Genomic DNA, 25,191 nt, shown 5'->3' with positions numbered 1-25,191 from the left:
TAGTCCAGACTCTTTCCCCAGAGGGAATTCATGGTAGTCATTATGTGGTTAATTCCTTGTATTGTCCACTTGAGTTTAGGTTATATCTATGTTGGTCAAATTAATTCCTGTAACCCAAAATGAAGGCAGATTTAACCCATAATGAACATCATGATTTAGGCAATCCAACACCATCCCTCAACATTCATAAAATTAGTCCCAAATCCTTACATGCTTTTTCTGTGTGTGTATGAATATATGGATGTGTGTATAGGTACCATACATATGTACACTTTGTGTGTAGGAAAATGTACATTCTGATACAGTTTGCATAAATAATATGGGTATAAAACGAAGCCATATTATAATTTTAAATCCATACAGCAAAATACATCTGAATAAATCACAGTTAAACTACAGCTTAAAATAAACATTCCAGGAAAAAATAAGCAAATAAACTTTTTTGGCAGGGAGTTTATTTATTTAACAACAGTGATGCAGTTGCTTACACTTTCTACAAATGTTTTATCTCTTCTTCCTCCGCACCTGTCCCTGAGTGAATAGAGCCACATCTGTCTCATCTTGGCATAACAAGTACACATCTACATCTGTGAAAGATGATTCCATTTTTGAAGGAAACAGTGTATACTTTTACACTCCTGCAGTCTGCTAGAAATTATTACACAATGGATTTTGTGTCTTGCAGGAAGGCTTCTAAATAGTGAATAGAAAGCTTGGAAGCAATACAACAAAACTAAATTTCTAGTTGAACAGATTTATTTTTTACACTCCAATTTTTACAGATATCAGTAAATTTTTACCTTAATCCTCACACACTAATTCTGTATTAAGTTTACTGCTAGCAGCATAGTGGACCTTGATTTAAAGGACCAGGAAATGGGGGGCCGGATGAATGTAGGGATGGTTATAGGATACAGAAGCATTTTTGTGTAGATCACTGTTTCAAAATCAGCCTGAATCAGTAGCAACTGAAAATTATCTGATGGATTTTTAGCAGCATGATTGAAATAGGACAGTGGATGTCTGGACAGACTGCTTCTGTCTCCAAGTATCAATCACACCTTTCTTTAGTATCTGAGACAGTTGTTTTCCTAAGAAACCCACCCTAAAGATTGTAATTAAGAAAGTAGTACTAGAAATGTGGAAACGATTCAGGAACATGTACCTGATACTACAGAATACCCTCAGCTGCAATAAGATAGCTCCTATGACAAGACTGATGGGGTTTGGAATACCCTGAAGTTTAACTTTGAGGACACATCCTTCATAAATGAATCTAAGGTGATATGCTTTGGCTCATGCACCTAAAGATTGCTTAGCTTCTTTTATGAAAGGACCAAAATGAATGTGAGAGACTGCTCCAGTGATGATAATCTGAAAAATGGCAATGGAATTACATTTCTCCACAAACACAGATATTACTATGACTGTAAAAGAATTTGTGGCTAGGAGTGGATGTTGCATTTGTCCCTAGACAAGTTGTACTTGTGTTTGTCCTGGAACAGAAATATCCCAAGATTGGCATATACACACATCACCTTTCTAATCATGGTTTAGTGAGTGGCTGACTGCACTGCCACTTTTCTGCTGCCGATTCAATGATGCAACCCCAGGATAACTGTTCAGATGTACTTTATAATGTCCTGGGATGAACTTTTAGTACTTCTTATCCCATAAACCTTTTAAAAATTTATCCCAGGACAAAGGACATGGATATTTGACAGACTGCACTTTGTCCTGGTATAAAAAGGTTTATCCTGAGAGAAATGCAATGTCTTTTTTTGTAGCCTGTAAGTCCAAGATGCAGATTAATGACTGCTGCCCATGACCTTCTCTTTCCTGATCATCTTTTAATCATTGTGTACAAAAAAGCTCAAATACTGGAAACAGCATATCAGCAATATATAAGTTCAGCAGCATAGGCTACTTCTCAGCAAAGCAAATTAGCCGAAGGGCAGAGTTCTGTGGTAACACAGCTATAGTTCACCTGATAGTGGAGCCGACTCATTTCTCAGCTTTGAAGAGAGTAGAAGTTAGTTACCTTTTCTGATGTTTTCCAGTTGGAAAAGGAAAAGTTAAAAAGTAAAGGTTTTGACAAATAAAAATGCAAATATATATTTCTCTTGAATATGTTTTTAACATCTCCCTTGTACTCTGTGGGGGAAAGGAGTTAGAGGTGTGAGGGGAGGAAGAGAAATGATCATGGATGTGACACACATGAGAAATTTTGCATCTTTTATTACCCAGAAGAACATTAAAGCTCTAACTTGCAGATTCGCTAGAGAAAACATTGAGAGAGGAACCATGCCATTCATTCCACAGCCAGTGGAATGGCACCTCTATTGGTACTTTTCTATATATGGATATATATATGATATATGGGTCTATCTATATATATAATATATGGGTCTGATATATATTCTATATATGATACATGGGTCTGTCTAAACTCTATTCCCCCCCTTTGCCATGTAATTTACCCATCCTTCTTGGGAATTCATGATTTACGTCTGCCTTTTTATTTCTTTTCTGCCAGACCTTTCCAGTTCCCAACTACTGTCCTATCATCCACCTCAAGCCTTCCAGTCTCTCAGGCTTTTTACAGTGGCATATATATACTGAACCCCATTCTCCCCCCGCCTCCAAGATAAATATGTTAGAAATCTGAAATATTTCCTGTATGTATAATGACATAGACAGATTAACTCCAAATTTCTTCAGTCTCACTGTATTATTATTATTATTATATTTCCTTTTGCATCCTTTTTTCACTTTAAAAAAAGAATGAAAAATAATCTTTGAAAGAGAGTTATATAATGTGTATTATTTACTTGATAGCCGTTCTGGTCTATTAGCTAAATATATAGTCAGGCAGTTTTAAAAAACACGTATTATGTACCCAAGAGACCAGAGAGGCTCTGAAGGAACTGTTCCAGTCTATTGGGTAAATATGTATTTAGGCAATTTTTCAAAATACGTTAAAGCTCCTTCAGTGCCATTCTGGTCAATTGGTTAAATATGTGTTTAGGCTTTTTTATGCCTTTTTTGTAGCAGATAAGGCTGAAAGAGCAGTAGCTGCTAAATATGTTTTCATAATTTTTAAACATGCGTATCGTTTACAATTATTCTATACATTTAAGATATACAACAGCAGGGAATACATCTTCAGATGTTAGGAGTATTATAACAAATACAAGACAACTACTTCTGCTAACACTCACATACCTAAATAATGGGACACATGTAACTAGCACCTTTGATTTTTATTTGAGTATCTATTTACATAAAGTTACTTCTAATGCATACTTTTTTTTGCTGAACTGTGTCCTCTGTTCATAGACTGGCAGGGTTTTTTTAATTGTTATATATTGAATATATGCTCATTTTCAAACCAACCTTATTTTTTGGTTGAAAGAGGCATATGATACATTCCTAGGCCCCATGGTTTTTTCTGGGACTGTTCATGGGATGAAAGAGAGAGATAGTTAGCCATGTTAGTTTGAAGTCAGGTAGAAGGCAGGGTAAATTTGTACCTTTTAGACTAACTAAACCAGAGATGCAAAGCATGAGCTGTTATGAGCCTGAGCTCACTTCATCAGATAGCAAAGCTACCCTGCCTTTATGTGAGTAAAGTTCAGCAGAGTTTAAATGTGTGCATGATTAGGTCCCAAATCAATAAGAGCAATTCTCTCTCTCTCGCTCTCTCTCACATGTACATGTGTACATGTGTTTGTGTATATGCAGATTTGTGTGCATGTGTATACACACACATACACAGATATACACACACAAACATATTCTTTTCAAGCTTCATTCATATATTTATTTAATTCCTTCAAGTTGGAATCCTTCTTTTTCTATGTAATATCGTATGGGAGCCAAACCTGATGCATGAGAGAATATAAATCTCTGAAAATATTACTCTAAGAGCCCCTCTAAATATTTAGATAAAGGTGTGATGTGATAGGATCTGACGTGTGATCCACACAACTGCATCTCCTGCTGTGCCACATGTACATGGCAGGACGCCTGATTGTGGAGTCCAACATCAGATGCTATCATGCCTTTTTGCCAGTACAGGAGAAGCCTAGGATTGCCATCCTGGCCTCCTCCTGCACCGGCAAGTAACAAGCTCCCACAGCTGCAAGTCCTGCAGCTGAAGCAACTCACAGCCATGGCAATTCCCTGTGGCTGCCAGGACCTTTATTAATTGTCTAAATTAATTGTACAATTAACCCGGTAATTGCGTGATACATGTAACGTGTAGAGGGGGCCTTAAGGAGCAGTGACATATCTATTGATATGCTGGACTTCATAAAACTCCTACACCTGTGATTGTCAAACAGGGTGCCATAGTACCTGGGGTGATCTGAAATCCTTTCAAGAGTGCTGCAGGGTGCCACACAATATTAACATTATTAGATGTACAAACATGGTTCACAAGATGAACTCAGAGATTTCACATAGGAATCCATAGTGTTAAAAACATTCTGACCTGTTATGGTTTTTCTGAGTTCTTTGCTACAGAAGAATTCTATATTATTTTTCTGTAGTCAAAAAAACAAAATAAAGAGAGAAAACTAAGAGCTGCATTTTCTGAGGGGTATTTCAAGTCTAATAAAAGGGTGCCTTCAGTATATCCAAGTCTGAAAAAAGTCAACAAACACTGCCCTACACTTTAATATGTATAGTTGTGTATGTTGGACTCAGATGGCAAACATCTATAGTGATATACTCATGGATCCAGGTCAAAAGCTGGGTAGCAACTAAAGGAAAAGGTAAAGGAGGGTCTTCTCCAGACATTTCCCTACTAATCTTTGGTTCTCCATGGTTCCTTCCCAGACCTAGGCCTAGATCTATGAATCCAAAATGATGTCCTTAAACTGTCACATAAATTAAAAAAAACTTTTAATGTGGGAAAGAGAAAAAAATCAGAGCTGAGCTTAGAATGCAAAATATCTCCTCTTCCCCACCATCTGTGAATTGACTACATCAGCTGCATTGCTGTTTCTTTCTCTACTGATATATTATTCCCCATGCAGCACTGGCAATGTTCAGTCATCACTGAACTGTTCATAAGGACAGTATCTTCATTTATCTGGCCTGTTAATTAGTTCAGGAATGGCAGGTATATGCCAGCTTTTTCCATGTGGGTCATCTGTTTTCACTGTAATCCAAATTGCTGTCATTTAAATTGCTACTAGGTGGATGACCTTGACCTGCATAGAGCAAATGCTAGTGATTGAAGTTCACCTGTTGTTTTGTTTCATAGTTAGGTCATGCCATGTAGTAGAGACAAATTAATGCTTTAATGTATATGTATATACATCTGATATAGGAAGGAAAATGCATTGTTCCCCCCACCCCTTTTTTTTAAAGTGTTGGCACTTGTACTTTTTTCTTAAAATATGCTCTTTAAAATGTGGTTTGATACCACTGACTTATATGTATGCCAGTAATGTACAGGTCTCTTATTATTTTTATATGCTATTTTTTGTTTCAGATAGTGTATACAGAAGAATAAGACAGAAGGAAAAATTGTGTTCACTGTTTTTTTATATAGCAGGAAGGCAGGTTGAAGAGGACTTGGAAAGTTTATAGAAAGAAGCCATACAATAAAAGAGAAAGATTAAGGAAGTGGGAGCCTTTAGAGATGACAGTCTTCCCTATTCTAATAAAGTTCCTTGGTCAGTGTCTGTAGAAACTGACTTATTCTGTGGTTCTCATGATGTTAAACATGGTATTTTGACATTACTGTAGAATTTCCTGTAATTAAACTCATCAGAGTGCTAACCTGAGACCATAAGGCCAGGTCTTCTATTTATGATTATTATAAAGATACATATTTGGTGTAATGAACCATAAGAAGGGCAGCAGGCCTTCAGTGTCAAAGAGTCAGGAGAGATCTCCTGTGCTACCCCTCATTCTACTCCTGGTGTTGAAGACAAGGTTGGCATAAAGCAGGTGCTGCTAGGATTTCAAAAGCCAATCTTGGGCCCAGATGCTTATACCTTTACTTGGAGATAATATGTTTCATGTTGCTACTTGTGCTTGAAATAATTCCTATACTTCCAAAAATACTTTTTTATCCAATGATAAAGCTATATGTGTGTTAACAGGTGTGTTCCTAAAGTCCATGCCACTAAGTGTTGCATTTTAGAGATGAGTAAACTAAAAGTATAAAATTCCCATAGCAAGGTCACAGAGGGTGTATCTACATGAGATGCTTTACTTCATAGTTGACTAATTTACTGTTTAGTAAAGCATCACTGCCTACACGTGTGCATATTAACAGTACAGTGAATTAGTTTACTGGTCAGTTAGTTACTACCCATAAATACAGGTAATAAACTAACTGTGCAGTAGATACTGAGCAGAAGCACACATGTAGATGCTAACCTGCAGCAAATTTTCAGTCAGCCCCACAGGGGATGGGGAACTCCCCCAGTCCTGGTGCTACTCAGTTCCCAGCTCCCCACAGGAGCTGAGAGTGGCGCAGTGCTGGGATGGGGTGGCTCTCTGCCCCCACTCCCCTGTCCCGCCACTGCTTAGTTTTTGGCTCCCCACAGGAGCTGGGAGCTGAGCAACTCCAGGACTCAGGAGCTCCTTTCCCTGCTCAGCCCAGGGAAATCCCAACACAGTCCAAAGCTGGCTGGATGCTGCCCCAAGAGGGACTGTTCCTGGCAAGCTCCAGGCTTTGTGGGAATTCCCTGAACAGCTGGAGCTGGGTGGGCGCTGCCTCAAGAGGCACATGTCCTGGCCAGCCCTGGGCTCTGCAAGGAGATCTTTGCCCAGCCCAGAGCTGGCTGGGATCGGCCCCAAAAGTGGGTCAGTTCCCAGGAGCTCCGAGCTGGCTGGGGAAATCCTTGTGCAGCCCAGAGCTGGCTGGGCACTGCCTCAGAATGGGGACAGTTCCTGGCCAGCTCCGGGCTGTGCGAGGAAGCCCCACAGGGCCCAGGGCTTGTCCTCATGTGTACAGGTTGGGAGAGCTCTGCAGCAATAGCTGTCTCCCAGCCCTGTGCATATCAGGACCCCTCCTGGTGTGTACAGGGCAAGAAAACAGCTGCCACTGCAGCCATCAAAGCTCTCCTGGCCCTGTGTCCATGAGGACTGCCAGCCCCCAGGCTAGCACCCAGGGAGAGCCTGGATCTCCCCCTGGCTGCTTCTGGGTTGTAGCAGCCCTGTACCAGGCTGCTCCTTTTGGGAGCAGATTTGCTCACAACAGGGAGCACATGTAGACATGCTCCCAGGAAAAGCTTAGTGCACAGTATTTTACTGCACAGTAAGGCTTTATAGCACTAGTTGCATGTGTCGACCCACCCAGAATAAATCAATAGAAATACCAGAATGAACCTCAAAGTTTAGTTCTTGTTCACCTATCTCTGTATAATGGTTTTAAACTCTTCCCACTACAAGCTTAGAAGGTTCATATATTGTCCTTATTTAATACCGTAGGGTTATAAAATTACTTACGTAGCCCAGTATTGACTTTTTACACTTTGCCGAACAAGTGCCATATAATTTTTACTAATGCATTCTCTTGGTATGTAAGTCTTGTCAGATTTTTCAAATGTTTTTTCATCATTTAAACAAAAAATCTATTTTAAAATATATTTAGAGCTATGCCTTTTGCACTCATCAACATAGTACCTATTGTAAAGTTTAGTCATGATAGAAATAATGAACATAAGAAATGTAGATACACATAAAAGAGACATCCTGTGTCTGAAGAAGGGTGATTATGCCTGAAAGCTTGATAAGAACTTTCTTCCACCTACTCAGTCTAATAAAAGATATCACATCTACTCAAACAACTTTGCCTGCCTAGATACATATAAATGCACATACCCATATATACATATAAATAGAAATGCATTAACTTATAAATAAATTATTTAAATTTACAAATGATAAATGTATCAATCAACTTTAGGTATAGGACCTGAAAGTGTCTCTCTCCTAAGGGGAGAGATCATCAGCTCTGCCCCTTTCCACAAAGATGTATTCCAAGCATGTATGTACCCTTATCAAAGTCAATGCTGAACGTTAAGCACTCTAGGGGGCGGTGGATGGTGCAAGCTGACATTGTTTCATTGAAGTTAATCAAGGAACCTTGATTTATTAGAGCTGAAATCCTGATCCAGCTTGACTTGATTAGAGATAGTAAAAAATGGAAAATATAAATTATCACCAATATTCTAATATTATATAAGCCTTAGTCTGTCTGTCCGTAATGCTTTATTCAGATTCTGATCAGTTGTCTGAAACAACCAATCGGAGTGCTCCAAGAATGTTCCAGACAGGAGGCGGTGGCAGTGGCATGCTGCCATGATAGTGGGGCTCGAGTGGCGAAAGTGGGGGCAAGGCCTCGCCACCCCCGGCATTGCTCCCTGCAGGTGGCAGTGGCACAGGGTGCTGGCCAAAGGGAATGGTGGGGCAAGGTTCCCACCCCCTCCATACACTCCTGGGAGATGGTGATGGGGTGGTGGATCGTGGTGCTCTGTTCCCTCCCTCCCCCCATGTCATTCCTGATGGGCAATTGGCTAGTTTACGTTATATATATATATATTTATATATATATATATAGTTTACATTATATATTACATTATATATATTTAATCCTACAGAGTTATCAGACTGAATCTTATATAGTGAAAGGTGCATGTAGAATATTATTAGGCTAATTGTATGACTCCATTAAAAAAAATGATGGATGTGGCTAGCATTGAGAGGGTCCAGTGAAGGGCCACTCACATGGTCAAGGGGCAACGGGGCAGGCCCTATGAAAAGAGGCTAAAGGGCCTGAACCTATTCAGCCTCCACAAGAGAAGGCTGAGAGGGGATCTGGTGGCCATTTACAAACTCACCAGGGGGGATCAGTGGGAAGTGGGGTGGCTCTGTTCCCCTGGGCACCACCTGGGGTTACTAGGAATAACAGCCACAAATTGTAAGAGAGAAGGTTCAGGCTGGACATCAGGAGACATTACTTTACAGTTAGGGCTGCCAAGATTTAGAATGGGCTCCCAAGTGGGTACTGTTTCCTACTTTGGGGGTCTTCAAGAGAAGGCTGGACAGGTATTTGGCTGGGGTGATATGATCCCGGCACCCATTCCTGCCTGGGGAAGGTGGTCGGACCTGATGATTTGTTTAGGTCCCTTCCAACCCTAAGTACTATGATACTATGAAAAATCAATACCATCAAAAATATATATATATTCATGTCTGTCAAATGGTATGGAATCCTTTCCAGATTCACCATTAAATCACTCAGCAATATTTAAACCAAATGCTGGCTACCTTCTTACTAAATCATTGATCTTCACTTTGACGGAATTGTTTCTATATAGAACACATTTAGGATTGAAATGCTTTTCAGTTCTTCTAATATGAAGATCCTTGGTGGCTTGGGAGAACTCTGCTCAATGCTCAGTAGAACAACTAGATCAGGATGTTAAACTCATTCTGTAGAAAGGGACAAATTCCATTTTTATTTATATTTCACTTGTTTGAGGTTTGGTCAGGGCCAAGGATTTATCACTTACTTGTTTCACAGTTTATTATAATGGTTCTCAACATTTTTAGACTCAAAGTACCCCTTGAAAAATGCAGCTTTTAATTTTCACTAGTTTTATTGACTACAGAAGAATAATAGAACAATTATAGAACTCAGAAAGACCACAACAAGTCAGAATTTTTGTATCACTATGCCTAAGTGCAGACATTTGGCAAATGGAGGAGATTAGGAAGAGGTTAGATCAGGTTCAAAATGACCGCCCAATTTAACTGTTTACCCTGGCTATGAACTGTGCAGCGTCAGTAACTGGAAATCAATCTAAACCTGTAACTGCACAGAAGTTTTGTGGATACAGACTCATATAAAAATTGCAGAACCTGGTCTAGACCTGGGTGAATGCAGTATCAGACTGACTTGATCTAGGTGAGACCAGGGCATGGAACTTCTGTACAGTTATCTGTGCAATCCCAGGGCTGGGGAAGCCCAGCTGCTGGCCCCAGCCCTGGGGCTGCACTTTTTACAACTCCACACCCAGAACTGGGCTACTTTTAGTACCCCCAGCCCTTCCCCCATAGACCAGCCAGCCCCACCCTCTCACCCCCCCTATCATATAAGCCACTCCGGGTGCTGTTTTTATCAGTGTTCACCGCTGCTGGAGCTGAGTAAATGACCATTGGTGGGGGGAGGAGCAGGAAGGATGTGGGTATAGATTTGCCAAGGGGATCTGGGGGCTTACGATAACCCCAGAAACCCCCTGTAGATGTCACCTGTCCCCCCATCCCACCATGGAAGCTGGCTGCCCTCCCAACCCCCCTGCAGACACTACTTGCCCCCTCATTCCTTCACCCGCTGCCTCCCACTAGCCCCCCTGTCCTGACTTACCATAAATCAGGTGGCCATTTTGAACCTGATCTAACTTCCCCTAAGCTCCCTGAATGTCCGTATTTAGTCTGTAGATTTCTATATGAAATCTCTAGGTTTATTTTGTCAGTCATGTTTACACACCTAGTAGGGCTAAAATTGTATGGCACTTTGGGCTCCTATACATGAGCAGTGAGGCTGCTCTGATGCACTGTAATTACAGCGCATCAGAGCAGACGTGATTAATCATGTCTGCTGGAGTGTAGTAATTACCATGTTCCAGCAGACTCCAACACCTTCATGTATCAGTGTCCTTGCACTGAAAAATGGTGGCGGGGTGCTTTAACTAAAGCTTGTTTGAGCTTTAGTTAAAGCTCTCTCACCATCCATGTTTCAGTGCGGGCACACTGATACATGGGACACTCCGGGTGCTTTAATTAAAGCAGCTCTTGGATCCAGTCTAATTAAAGTACCCCCTCCCCTGTACCCCTCCATACTCCCAGAGGACATGTGTAAACACCCCTTGAAAAGATCTTAAGTCACCCCTTGTGCTATGGTACCCTGGTTGAGATTCACTGGGTCATTGGTTCTGTTTTTCCTTTCAAAAGGATATTCAACATAATGAACAGACAATAACTTCATCAGACAAAGTTGTACAGAAAATTCCTGATGTATCTCTACTTTACCTCTGTTTATGTTGTTCCATATACGGTCCTTCCCTATTTTTTTCACTAACCTACAGAATTCAGTCAGAATATAATGGAGTCCAATATTTAATTAGGATTAAGAAAAAGAATTAGACATTAATTTATCCGTGTAATGGTTGCATTTAGAATATGTAGGATATAAACATATGAAGAAGAACAAACCCTGTCAGCAGATTGTTCCATAAATACAGAAGTTCCTTGCTTGCCCTACAAGCATTTGGGACAAACAACTGTGACAAGATACTGGACTAATGCATTAGTGGTCTACTATTACGAGGTAATTTCACTGTTCCTGTGAAACTTTTATTTGTAATGAAATGTCTGGTAGTGTTGGGCATTCATGGAAAATGGAGTCACCAACCCCATTATCTTTAACAAAAACTTGCTTTTGCTAATATTCAAAGACTGTTTAGAGAACATTATTTCAAGCTCTCAGCTCCTATCTTCTTCTAGGCTCTACTATGATTTTTTTACTTCTTCAGCACTGATTGACTGAAACTGATAATTAATATTAATTAGAAAATACCTCCAAATATGTAAGCATGTATATGTGAGCAAACTGAAGGTTAGGAAAAAGTAGTTTCTTACTACAGCTGAGAGAGAACTGCATTTAGAGCATAATGCAAGGTAAAAAGAAATTCTCTCATTGATTTCACTGCGCATGAGTTTAGACCCATGTTTCAGTACTCCTTTCAAGCGTGTGTCTGCACCAGTTTCTTTCAGACATACATTCCCTTTTACAAGAAGAGGCTGTTTTCTTTGTTGCTTGGAAGATTTTTCATATAATTACTTTATCTGAATGTGCAAGTTTGTTTTCCTTAAAGTAATTGCAGCTTCTGCATATACAAACAGTTGTAAAACCAAAGTATATTTTGATCAGGTCACACAGTTGCATGGAACATGGATTTAGGGATAAATATAAATCAGCATGCTGAAAATATATTAGATCAATAAAGAGGTGGGGTCCTACTCACCCTTCCCCACATACCATGCATTTATTGAGTCTAGAATGATTTAAAATGTCTATATTCTATAACCAAAAATCACAAAACCATTTACATCTTATCCTGTAGGACTCATACCAAATCTATATCCTGTAGTTTCCCTCTAATTTGTATAGTGAAAGTGCCAAGCTATCAGACCAAGGAATGATTAAGTCTGAAAGACTGAAAGTCTTTACTATTTCTTACTGGCAAAAGGTCCATCAGCCATACCCCAGGTCTTATTTACATCTTGGAACTGGTCCTTTTTCAGCCTTTGCCTATCAAGGATACCAGGTCATGAATTACAGTAGAGTTCACATTTCTATACGCTTCCTAGCACTAAAATGTATATTTTTATTACTTTGAACTTAATTGTACTTTCATAATGTACCAACATAGCTGAAGCATCTTCCAGTCCTCCACCCATGTGGCCCAATGGGATAACAGTCCTTCTTGATTTCCTGGGTAGGTGATTGGTTAGGCTGATCAGATTCTGAAATCCCAGCTCAGCAGGGAAGGAGAGCAGCGCAGCATCAGTAGTGACGGGGGTCAGAGAAGTCCCTCCAAGTCCATTAGCCACAGTCCAACTTGCATTTGGAGAACAAGATAAGCTCCAGCGTTCTGTCACAAAGATTTAGTCAGCTCCGTGTACTAGAGATGCACTTGGAAGTGGACAGGGTAATTTCCGATTTTAAAGCTTGGTTTGGAAATCTGAGATTTTTAGATCCTTCTGATTTTCTCAGATATAGGTTAATGCTAACCTGGATATGCAATCTGGTTTGTTCTGATTCTATTCAAACTAAGAATTTAGAAAAGAAAAGCACCTCCTCACTATAAAATGATGTATTATTCAGTGATAAAACTCCATAGTGGTAAAAGATGAGAAGGGGTGTTTTAATCTTAGGCTAAGCTGTCCCGAAGCCAGCTTGATGTGTAATGATAACAACACCCCATACTTCTTGAACTTTAATAATGTAACTACAAGCTTTTTAGTGAGTATATTTTTTTGCAGAAAATATATCATCAGAGAAATGGTAATTGATGTAAAATTGGATGATAGTCTTTTAAAAGACTTTCAGAAATTTTCACTTCATTTTTTTTCCCTTTGTCTGCAGTAGATTTACATGCAAAGAAATCTGTGATAGGCATGTTTATTTAGCATATCAGAATTTAAGTATTTGTCTATCTCTAAAATATGAGGTTCTTGTTTGTGAGAAATTTTCTTACTGGGAATGTTTCCAAAAACACTTTAATATCGCTTAATGGAATTTTTTCAACTGTTGTATTTGTTCCTTCCCCACACCTCTTCCCTAGTGCATAGAGGCACATCTGTCTGTTTTCTGCCTTATCAAGCAGACATCTACATCTGTGAGGAAAACTCTACTTCCTTAGCTAAAAACCTGTATCTGATTGTAGTAATAAAGCACTACTTCCTCAGTTCAAAACATACATCAGACAGGACCAATTACTTCAAATGACTCATAGCAACAGGCAAAGCAATAGTCGTCTTTTCAAAGCCTTTGAACTTCTACCGCTTCAAAGGTGTACTAAAACGTGGTTATGAGGCGATTGTCTAAAATTGCCAAATTACCAGTTTCCAAGCTTTGACATTTGTTATTTTGAGCAACTAGACAAAGGAAAGCAGCTAACTCACCCGCTGAGAGGAAAAGAGCAAAACAAAAAGATATTTCCTAGGTGAGGAGAGTTCTTAATATGATTCATTCTTGAAGAGGAAGAGAAAAATACCTACATTAAGAACTCTAGTAATATAATTATCATATCATATCAGATATTATCTAAAAATATATTATCAACAATAATACAAAACAAAAACACAAAATGCCAACAGTTTTATCCAGTATTATCCAGAGGTACCGAGTGAATTTAACATTCCTTTAATCATGTCTTAGGGGTCAGGAAGGCTCACTGTATTATTAATGGGATATAAAGTTTACTTCACAGTTAAGTCACTAGGTTGAATCTGTCTCAGGTTGGCTACGACTGATTGTGTTACCATCTGGTAATCATTGGGTAGACTATGTGAAATGAGCTAGTGGCCTCAACCCAGTCCCTTGGGAATAGGTGTCCACACAAACTTATGTCAGAATTTGCAATAATTGGCACTGTTTTGGAGCTGTCTCAATCATGATGGCCATGAAGATCTAGGCATGTTTTTGTGAAGCACTTAAGTACATTTGTTACTGATTTCAGTGAGGTTAGTCGTGTTCAAAGCTGTACAAATACTTAGGTATTTGCTGTACCAGGGCTCTATTTCTGCATCATTCCTAATAATATGATTCAAAAGGGCAGCAAGGAGACAGGGTAGGCAGGGAAACTTGCACTACCAGTAGTCTGCTAAGTAGCTCTTCTATTAACGGACTGATTCAGCCTCTAGGGCTGTCACTAGCACTGTAGCATATTTTATATAAGCAAAAAAATCAGTTAAAAATATTGAAAAATCACAAAGTGAATCATTATTGCATGTTGTCACAATGGTATTTAGGTCTTTTCATTAATAATTACTGTGTAAGCATTTCTAAATATTTTAAAACATTAATCAAACAGTTACATAACTATAACTCAGGTTGTGTTCCTGCTTCTTCCATTTTCTTAATGAAACACTCAGGCTTATGAGGACTAAACTTAGCCGGTGCTGTTGAGCCTGTGAACAATAAGACTACTAGTATATTCACCTTCTTTATTAGGCCTTGGAAACTGTATTTATCTTATTCTGTGAAAGATTTAGGCAAGAAGTAAAAAGATAGGGGAGAGGCTCCATGCTCACACATTTTTTTGCTGTGTTTCTGTATAATAGAAAATATATATCCTCTGAATTTCTTCTAAGATGGTAGTTGGGGTTGCAAAAATGTTAAATGTTTAATCTTCCTTACATGAATACCGTGTGCTTGCCCTAAAATATGGTCCCAAAGTAGTTTGCATACAAATATTCATAGAATTTAAAACCCAAAAGGGCTGATTAGATAAATAGGAACCTAGGAACATAGGACAGAAAAAGGCCTACTGGACAATTGAATGCAGTTCTCTGCATTTACAGTCATTTATGCATCTAATCTAAACTTTTTTACACTATAGCCCATTAACATTCACCCAGGAATCACTGTACTGAGACCAATAGTGTGAGTCTGATTTAAATATGACTTGAATTAGGCAAAAGTACATTTCAGGAAAGGCAACAAGTCTTGATTGGAAAACATCAGGAAATGAAGTATTCAGCACTTCTCTTAGGGCGCATCCAGATGAGTGCACACATGCCTCTTGCAGCATCTCAAACCCCTTTGAGATGCTGCAAGAGGCATGTGCGGGAACAAAAAAAGCATTCCCCATGCTGAAAATTTGCAGCGTGGGGGTAAAATTAGATCCCTGGATATCCAGGGGTCAAACAATACCCTGGGAGAAAAAAGTGGGCCAGCTGGAGGAGCCTGAGGAAACTGGAGGCTTGATCCTCCACAGAGGCACTCTGATAGCCAGCCCTCGCCCGGGTGCTGAAGCATGCTGCCTACCCATGCTGCAGTGTGCCAGCTGCAGGGAGCTGGACCCGGACTTTGTGCCGGTAAGTAGGGGGTGAGGGGCACTGGAGGAGGGGGGAGGGGACCATGGAAGGAAGGACCCCTGTCGGCCCCATCCCCCATCTGCTCCCTGAGCCCCCCAGATCACTGCCTCATCCAGCCCCAGCCCCTGCCAGCTCCTGCAGCCCCCCAATCACTGCCCCACCTAGCCCCATCCCCTGCCTGCCCCCTGAGACCCCTAATCACTGCTCTGCCTGGCCCCAGCATCCCGGCAATTAAAAAAAAAAAAAAAGCCCCACACTCATGTGCACTAGCAGCTGCCATTGGGGTCACTGGGGCTTCATGGTAGAGCCCCTCCCCCACACAGCATGGGGCCTGGGTGACAGCCGCAGTAGTCCCAGCTGCCTGACAGCACACAGAGCTGCACAGTGCCTTACCGACCCCAGCCGCACCTGCACGATGGGGTAGTGGCAGTGTGGGTGCCAGGCAGCCGGGGCCAGTCCCCACTGCCCCCCACCCCGCCATGATGTGCAGGGGACTCTGCTATGAGGCCCTAGTGACTCCAATGGCAGCTACTACAGCCAGTGAGTCTGGGGCTTTTTTTTTTAATTGCCAGGTTGCTGGGGCTGGGCAGGGCAGCAATTGTGGGGGTTGGGGGTGTCAACAAGATGGGGCCAGGTGGGACAGACATTGGGGGGCTGGGGGTGCAAGCAGAGATGGAGCTGGGTGCGATAGCCATCTGGAGGGTTGGGGAGCAAGCAGGGGTGGGGCAAGTGGGCCCTGCATGGGGGGGTGATAGCCCTTGCAGGGGTGATGTGGCCCCTGTTGGAGGGCCTTTGGCCCCTTTGGGTGGGCTGTGGCCCTGTGGGGGGGCAGCCCATAATCTGTGCAGGGGGGCTGCACCCTGCGGGGGGCAGGGGACCCACCCCTCCTGAGCAGCCCCCTCCCACAGTCCACCCAAGATCCACCCACACCTACTGACACACCCCAGAGCCCCCCACATCCTCCCACAGCCACTCACCTTCCTCCCACCCCTCTTTCCACCCCCCTTCTGCAAACCCTGCATCCCCCCACCACACACTCTGCATGCCCAGCTGCCAGACAGGATGAGATCTGTTGGGAGAAGCTGTGGCTTCAGGGGCAGTTGTCCCACATCCTGGTAAGTGAAGGGGTCAGGGGAAGCTGTAGCTGCTTTATGGTAAGAAAACCAAAGGGAAACAGCAAAACTGATAGGTATTTAGAATTCATTTTATTATGACGAGAGAGAGACTGGAAGGCTTCCAAATTGCTTTAACACTAGATATATCAATAAAACATTGCCTAGCTGATTGCTGTCTCTCTTTTTGCTCTCTCTGTATATATAATGGTCTTTTGTTTTAATTGTGGAGGAACATGGATTTTGGGGTACTTTTACAGAGTGACTTTGGGATTTTTTATCAGGGATTTTTCAGTTTTCAAATAGGGAACATCAGAATTCCTGCTAGGGAGGCAAGTGGCAGGACCCAGGCAGAGGAGCCTGCTCAGAGCTGGCACCTTGGACCCAGTTGAAGGTGGCTGACCTCCTGGCCAAATGGGGTCAGGAGGACACGATTTGACAGTTCAAAGTAGGCCACCACACTGGGAACATCTTCTGGGTGATAGCTGCCCAGATGCCTGTGCCAGGGCAGTAGTGCCACACAAAGGGCAGTAGTGCCACACAAAGGTCGACCCTGTAGCCACAGCCTACTGGCAGCTGGCCCAGAGGGGCAGATGCCTCTACTGGCTGTGCAGTCCCCATCCGGGTCTGTCAGGTGCTCAGCAGGTGACAACCAGGCAGCAGCCCCCACTGCCAGACTGCTGCAGTGGGTAAAGTGTGCAGGGAACTCTCAGGGCTGCTTCAGCAGTCCAGCTGGCACAAGGGATAGTGTTCCCAGGTACCAATTGGCCAGGCCTCAGAAGCTCCTGAGAGCGGGTAGCCCTGAGCTACTTGACAGGGCAGCTTTTTATACTGCTGGGGACAACACAGGTGATGGCCCCAGGCTCTAGCTCCCCCTGGCTGCAGAGCTGGGAGGAGCCAGGCAGGGTTATTTTGCCCCAAGTGGCACAACTTGCACTACACCAAAGTGCATGTCCAGATACCTGTGCTAAGGCAAAAAGCCCTGACGCAAATTTGCACCACTTCTATTTGAGCTGCTGCAGGCACACATGCCTGCATGTGTGGACTCACCCCTAGTAGTTTCTTCTAACAGTTAACTGCTTTCACAGATAAAAATTTGTACCCAAATGGTATACACAGATGTTGCATTTAGATCGACCTAGCTAAGGACCTTCAGGTATTTTCAGGGCTTAGGTTGCCCTAAAATGGCATGCCCAATCTGAAGTTTATTCACATCCAATCTCAAGTTTGTTCACTGAGATAAGCTGATTTGGGATTGGCTTGGGCTAACCCAGCCTAATACCTGCATACATTCGTTCAGAGATTTCATAGATGTTAGGGCTGGAAGGAGCCTCAAAGATCAAGTCCAGCCCCCTGCCCCAGGGGCAGGAAGTCAGCTAGGGTCAAAGGACCCCAGCAAGATAAGCATCCAAGCATTTCTTGAATAAGTCCAGAGTAGGTGCCTGCACCACATCTGGAGGGAGTCTATTCCAGGTCCTGGGGGCTCAGACATTAAAGAAATTTTTTCTTACATCCAGCCTAAAATGGTCTTGTAGGAGTTTATGACAGTTGGTCTTTGTTTTTGCTTGGGGCACTCTGGTGAACAGACGTTCTCCCAGATCCTGATGAACACCCCTTGCATACTTATAGGCAGCCACCAGGTTCTTAATACAGCCCTGGGGCTAGGAAAGTCCAGCCACTTACTACAGCCCCAGGACTATGCTATTCCTACCCCCTCCCAAACCTGACATGGCAATTTTAGCCCCTTGCCCCAATAGGCTACCTTCCCCCTTCTACAACTCTTCTTTGTGAGTCCACCAGGCCCCCTGTGGGCCTGTCAGCCTCCCCTGCCACTGCTAATGCTGCCGGCCTCTTCCCCCCATGTGATTTACTTTGGGCTGCCCATGCTGCCTGGTTTAGGTTTAGGTGCCTTACAAACATTTGTGGGACCTAGTTTAGGTTACTTACTTTAAGCCACCTAAACCTAAACCAAGTCCCACAAATGCTTTTTCACACCCTAACTCAAATTTGAAATTGTCCAGATCCAGCTGCCAGCTATTCATTTTTGTTATGTCATTTTCTCCCTGTAACAGTACTTAGTCACCACACTCAAAACGCTGAAAAATTGGAGAATATGTGGAAAGGAGCCACAAAAACAATGCAGTCTGGAAAACATGCCTTACAGGGAGATGCTTATAGAGCTCAATTTAGTTTGTATATCAAAAGAAGAACAAGCTGTTTAAGATTCTCACAGTGGAGCAATTTTCCTAGCTCTCAAATAATTTTTGTGATATTTTCTTCTTCTTCTCCAATTGTCAACATCCCTTTGAAAATGTGAATATCAGAACTGGAGGTAGTATCTTAATATTGATCTTATTGGGTGCATCTACACACGCAATTAATGTGACACAATAAACTCTGGAACAGTTTGAGCTGAAATGAACTGCTCCTGGGTGCAGCATATACACATACACCTGGGACAACAACAATTTGAGCAGGGACATAGCAGGCCCCCAACTGGTTGGGTTGACTGGATACAATATATGCCCATGGTCAGCACCTACACATGTGTTTCAGTTCAGTAAATTACTCCACTGTAAAGAAGTACTGTCCCCAACAGTACTATCTTACAGTGGAGTTAATTAGTTTACTGCGCCCTAATGCCGGTGTACGTATAGAAGATGATGCATTACTACAGAGCTAATTAGTCTACTCCTGTGCACTACACCCATATTTGTATATCCAGTTATTGTAGCAGTCATTTTTTATCACAATATCATACTGGGAGCTCACAGTGAGTTGCCTGATAAAGTTGTTCACTCTTATCTCTAAATATTCTTTAAACAACAGTCACCTATTCTCTCAGTTTGGCTTGCATTCCCTATTCCTAAATGCATAACTGCATTTGACTTTGTAACATTGAACGTAATACCAATCCCGGAGGAACCCCACTAGAAAAATCCCATTCAATGATGGTTTCATATTGACAGCCATTTCTTGAGCTGTCTCAGTTAGATACATCTTTGTATATGTAACATACACTGTATTGATATTATTCAATACTATTTTAAAAATCAGAACATCATGAAATACTAAATTAAATATCTTGTAGAGTTATGTTTATCAACTAAAATTGCCATCTTCTCAAGGAATTAAAATGTGTTTCTTTGGCAAGGTCTATATTTTCAGAAAGCCATACTGACTGGCATTAGTTATATTTTGTACTTTAATTCTGTATTAATTGCATCCCTATCACTTCTTTCCACTAGATTGGGTCTGATGTCTGGCTAAGCAGTCTGTAGTTACCCAGATCATTTTGTCTGATGTCTTTGAATCTTTGGTTCAGATTAATTTAGCAAGATTTTCAAAAGTGCTTAGATGTCTAACTCCCATCAACTTCAGTGTGAGCTAGGGTCTTAGGTAGTTTTGAAAATTGCCAATTATGTGCATTTTAGGCACCTAAATACTTTTTAAAAATCTGTCCCATTATTACCCCAAAATGAAAATTGTACATTCTTTTAAAAAAAGTTGAATGACCAAAAAGCCACACGTCTACAGTCAAGAACAAGAATAAATTTGGTTAAAAGATCACCCTGGTTCAGTGGCGAAGAAAAGACAGGAATTAGAAATTAAAAAAATGTGCACCAGTTAAAAAGGAGGATAGCAATTAATATAAATTAGAAATTCTGACATGTAGTAAATTGAAAAAAAGAAGCTAAAGACATCAGTGGAAAAATCTATAGCTGGCAGGACTTAGGACACTACAAAAGAGTACTTTTAAAGTATATTAAGAACAAGAGAATGGTATAGTCTCATTATTAGCTAAAAACATTAAATATGTTACTAACACTACCATGTCTTTAGTTCCAGATGACCTCATCCAATCTTATTTCAGGAAGACTATGTATCTTGTATCCACTGTGGATTTCTCAGTCCACTCTTTAAAATATGGAGTAACAGATAATGATTCTTGCTTTCTTAGGAAGAATACTTTTTGCCAACTACTTGCTTCATGCTGGTTAATGGGCTGATATGGTCTACTGACAATGGTTGAAATCATTGTTCAATTAAGTAATTATTTTAGAAAATGTTTGCTTTGGAGCTATTCTGAATGAAAGGTACTATACATACTATGCATTTATAATTATTGCATTCTTAGAAGAGTATGACTAAGTAAAACTCACTTTATTGAGTGAATGGCACCTTATGTTACGTTTACACAATGTTAAGTAACAAGTTACTTGTAAAGAGCTAGAGCTTCAATGGGTAACTATCAATGTACCACTGCTTACTTAAATATACTTGTGATAGTTTACATAACTTGAATAGTAGCCTATGGTCTTTATAAAATGATCTGGACAAAAGAGATCCTCTTCCTAGGCATATTCTTGTTACATTGTGCAGTATTACTCAGCTGATGGGTTACCAACAATGGAGAGTGATGAAAGGCAATCAGGGAGGTGGTGAAGTGCTGAAAATTGATTACAGTCCAAAAACAAAGAGAATCTTACTCAACCAAGCTATGGAATCCCTCTGCATCAGGGACAAATGTACTACCAACATCTACCAACACTGGGGGAAATGCCTTACTGGACTTGGTCCTGGCTACAGGGGATGATTTGGTGGGGGATCTACTGACACAAGGTAACCTGAGACAGTGACCATCACTTGATTGAATTCACTATCTGGCATAGGATGGGAAAGATAATCAGTAGGGCAGAAGTGCTAGACTTCAGAAAGGCTAACTTCAGTGTGCTCAGGAGATTAGTTAGTGAGGCACTGAAGAACAGGAGAATTGGAGAGATGGGAGTTCAGGAAGAGTGGCCGTTCCTAAAAGGGAGCTGTTCTATGTGTGCAGAAGGAGACAATCCCCTTGCACAGGAAAGGGGGTAAAGGGGCCAAGAAACCCTCTTGGCTGAACAGGGAAATCCAGGAAAGCCTTGGGGCAGAAAAAGAGGCATATAGGCTGTGGAAGCAGAGGGTAGCTACCAAAGCGGAGTATGCCTACTTGGCCTGCACTTGCAGGGGGGCAGTCAGAAAGACCAAAGCAGAAATTGAACTTAGGCTGGCCACAAAAGTTAAAGACAACAAAGAGTCCTCCTTCAGGTATATAGGGAGGAAAAAGAAGGCACAGGATAGCATGGGCTCCCTACAAGACAAACTAGAGCAATTAGTGACAGATAAGGGGGACAAAGCTGAGCTCTTCAATGCATTTTTTGCCTCTATATTCCTGAACTTGGATCAGGACAAATCTCCCAGTTGGATCATAGGCATAAAAGGGGAATGAGCCCACCAACTGTTAGCTCCAACATAGTGAAAAGACACTTAGAGGGGCTGAATGTGTTTAAGTCATAAGGCTTGGATGATCTCCATCCAAGGGTGCTGAAGGAATTGGCCAGTGTCATAGCAGAACCACTGGCATGGCTGTTTGAGCACTCTGGGTGGTCTGGAAAACCAGAGGACTGGAAAAGGGCTAATGTGGTCCCTATTTTCAAGAAGAGGAGGAAGGAGGATCTGGATAACTATAGAATGGTTAGTCTCACCTCTATCCTCAGGAAAACCTTTGAAAAAATTAAGGATCACATTTGTGGGAGTCCAGTGGGGAAAGTAATGCTCAAGGGTAACCAGCACAGATTCATAACAGGTAGATCTTGCCTGACTAACCTTGTTTCTTGTTATTACCAGATCACAAAATGCTTAGATGCAGGAATTGAGGTGGATGTCACCTACTTGGATTTTAAGAAGGCCTTTGATACAGTATCTCATTATATTCTTATAAACTGAGTGACTGTGACGCAGATAATTACATGACCAGGTGGGTGGCAAATTGGCTTAGGGGTCACATACAGAGAGTGGTGGTGGATGGGTCGGTATTGACCTGGAAAGATGTGAGCAGTGGAGTCCCACAAGGCTCAGTCCTTGGACCGATGCTGTTCAATGTCTTCATCAGTAACTTGGATGAAGGCATGGAAAGCACTCTGTCCGAATTCACAAATGATACTAAATTGTGGGGTAAAGTTAACACACCAGAGGGCAGGGAACGAATCCAGGCAGATCTGGACAGGTTGGAAAAGTGGGTAGTGCAGAATAGGACACAGTTCAATAAGGACAAATGCAAAGTGCTGCATCTAGGGAGAAGGAATCACCAGCACACTTACAGGCTGGGGGAGGACCTTCTTAGCAGCACAGCAGTGGAAAGGGATCTTGGAGTCTCTGTTGACTCCAGGATGAACGCAAGTCATCAATGTGATGAAGTGTTCAGTAAAGCTAACTGCACTTTATTACGCATTAGCAGGTGCATGACAAACAGGTTCAAGGAGGTGATACTTCCCCTTTATGCGGCATTGGTCATGCTGCAGTTGGAGTACCACGTCCAGTTTTGGGCGCCACACTGCAAGAGGGATGTGAACAACCTCAGGAGGGTTCAGAGGGCCACTTGTATGGTTAGGAGCCTGCAGGCAAAGCCCTATGAGGAGAGATTGAGGGGCTTAGATCTCTTCAGCCTCTGCAAGAGAAGGCTGAGAAGTGATCTTGTGACAGCCTACAAATTCATCGGGGGGGACAGCAAGGAATAGGAGATGCTTTGTTTACCATGGCACCCCTTGGAGTAACTAGGAACAACGGCCACAAACTGACAGAGAGCAGATTCAGGTTAGACATCAGGAAGAACTTCTTTATGGTAAAGGTTGCCAGTATCTGGAATAGGCTTCCAAGAGAGGTGGTGCTCTCTCCTACCTTGGGGGTCTTTAAAAGGAGGCTAGATATGCACCTGGCTGGGGTCATCTGATCCCAGTGCTCTTTCCTGCCCAGGGCATAGGGGTTGGACTCAATGATCTGCTAAGGTCCCTTCTGACCAAACATCTACGAATTTTGGAACACACTTCTAGGCTTATCATTGTTATGGCTAATGTTTTTTTTTTCTAGCTTTCCTAGTATAAGGTGGTAATGATTTCATTTTTTAATTTGAAAATGGTGCTCACCAACCTGAGAAGACTCAGAACCGCTGGCAAAGGCAATAAATTATGCACAACAGAATAGGAACGTGTGTATGAGTGCGGCACAAGATGTGGGTGGCAGGGTCTGAATGGAGCGGGGCTGCCTCACCCTCCTGTCCTCTGTTCTCCCTCCTCCTCTACCTTCTGGCTCCAGCTCTGGTAGGAGAGCAGTAGCAGCGGCACAAGAGTGCATGTGACTAAGGGCATTCTGGGAAACATAGTTCTAGGAAATGTAGTTCTGTTGTTGGGGGGTGATGTCATTTCATTTTTTGCCACTGAAAACCAGTTGTTTTTTGTCCCCTTGATATGCATGTCAGCAGCAACAATATTAGGTAATAACTCCCTCCAGCAGTGAACCTCTACCTGCTGCTGCCTGGTGCCAGAGGTTCTAGGGCCAGAGCTCTTCAAGGAGGACATGGTGAGAAGGTAAAGGGGAGAGACTGCTCAGGGAGCAGTTTCAAAGCGTGAACAAATTCTGATTGTCCATGATCGATAAAATGTCCATGATATGGAAGTTCCCCTTCATTCTCAGGGTGCAGAATGCATATAATTGAAATGCAGAGAAAAACTAGCAGGAACTATATATGCCTATGCCTTTAAAGCTTAGAAGCAGCATGGATGTTTTCAGTCAGCCACTGTGTGTGTGAATTCTCTGCACGTGTCAGCAACTATATTTTCTTTGAGCATGCCCAGATGAATAACTCTTCACACCATCAGTATGAGACACTGTCTGCTGCATATTAATAACATTGAGGGCCAGGCTATTATTGTTTTTTGCCGGTTAAGTGGTATGGTTTAAGTTTGGAGTCTGAGATCTGTGTGTGCATACTGGAGTGGCTTTGGCAATCAGAATTAGATATGGCCACTGTGGGATGGTGTTAGATTAAGAAAAACCTTTGAAAATTTGGAGGCAGCAAATTCTAAATGCAATAGATTTTGAGAAAGAGAGTCCTCTTAAGATTACAATTTACTCAAATAATATAGTTATGGCATTATTATTAAATTAAGAAAAACAGTAAAAAGTAACCATAAAATTTAAATGTTAAAATGATCTATTCTCAAATGTCAGCTAAGATTTAAAGGGAGAATTTGACACCTTTAAATAAAAAATGATGTACAAATTACACAAACAATCCATAGAGACACTTTCAGGCCTTTTCCCTCTTTCACTCTTACATTAAAACATGCAATAAACCTTTTCAATAGGAGAGATTTAATCTATGTGCAAAAAGGGACTTAGAAGCAGATTCTTCCTTTTCTTTCCTGGAGGCCTCTTTTTTATTTTCTTTCCAGGTATTGATTGTGAAAGTGATATCACACCAGAAGGTACATTGATATGGTGTTGAGTAACAGAAAACTGCAAAGAATCCTTACAGTATAATCAAAGCTTCTGTTCGAGCCCCACACTCTGATGAAATCCAATCAATAGGGACGATTAAATGACACATACAGAGCCATCAATATTAAAT

This window comes from Gavialis gangeticus, unplaced genomic scaffold (genome assembly GCF_001723915.1).
Source record: "Gavialis gangeticus isolate Ggan-Ray unplaced genomic scaffold, GavGan_comp1, whole genome shotgun sequence".
Classification (NCBI taxonomy): Eukaryota; Metazoa; Chordata; order Crocodylia; family Gavialidae; genus Gavialis; species Gavialis gangeticus.
Note: the sequence above shows the minus strand (reverse complement) of the source record.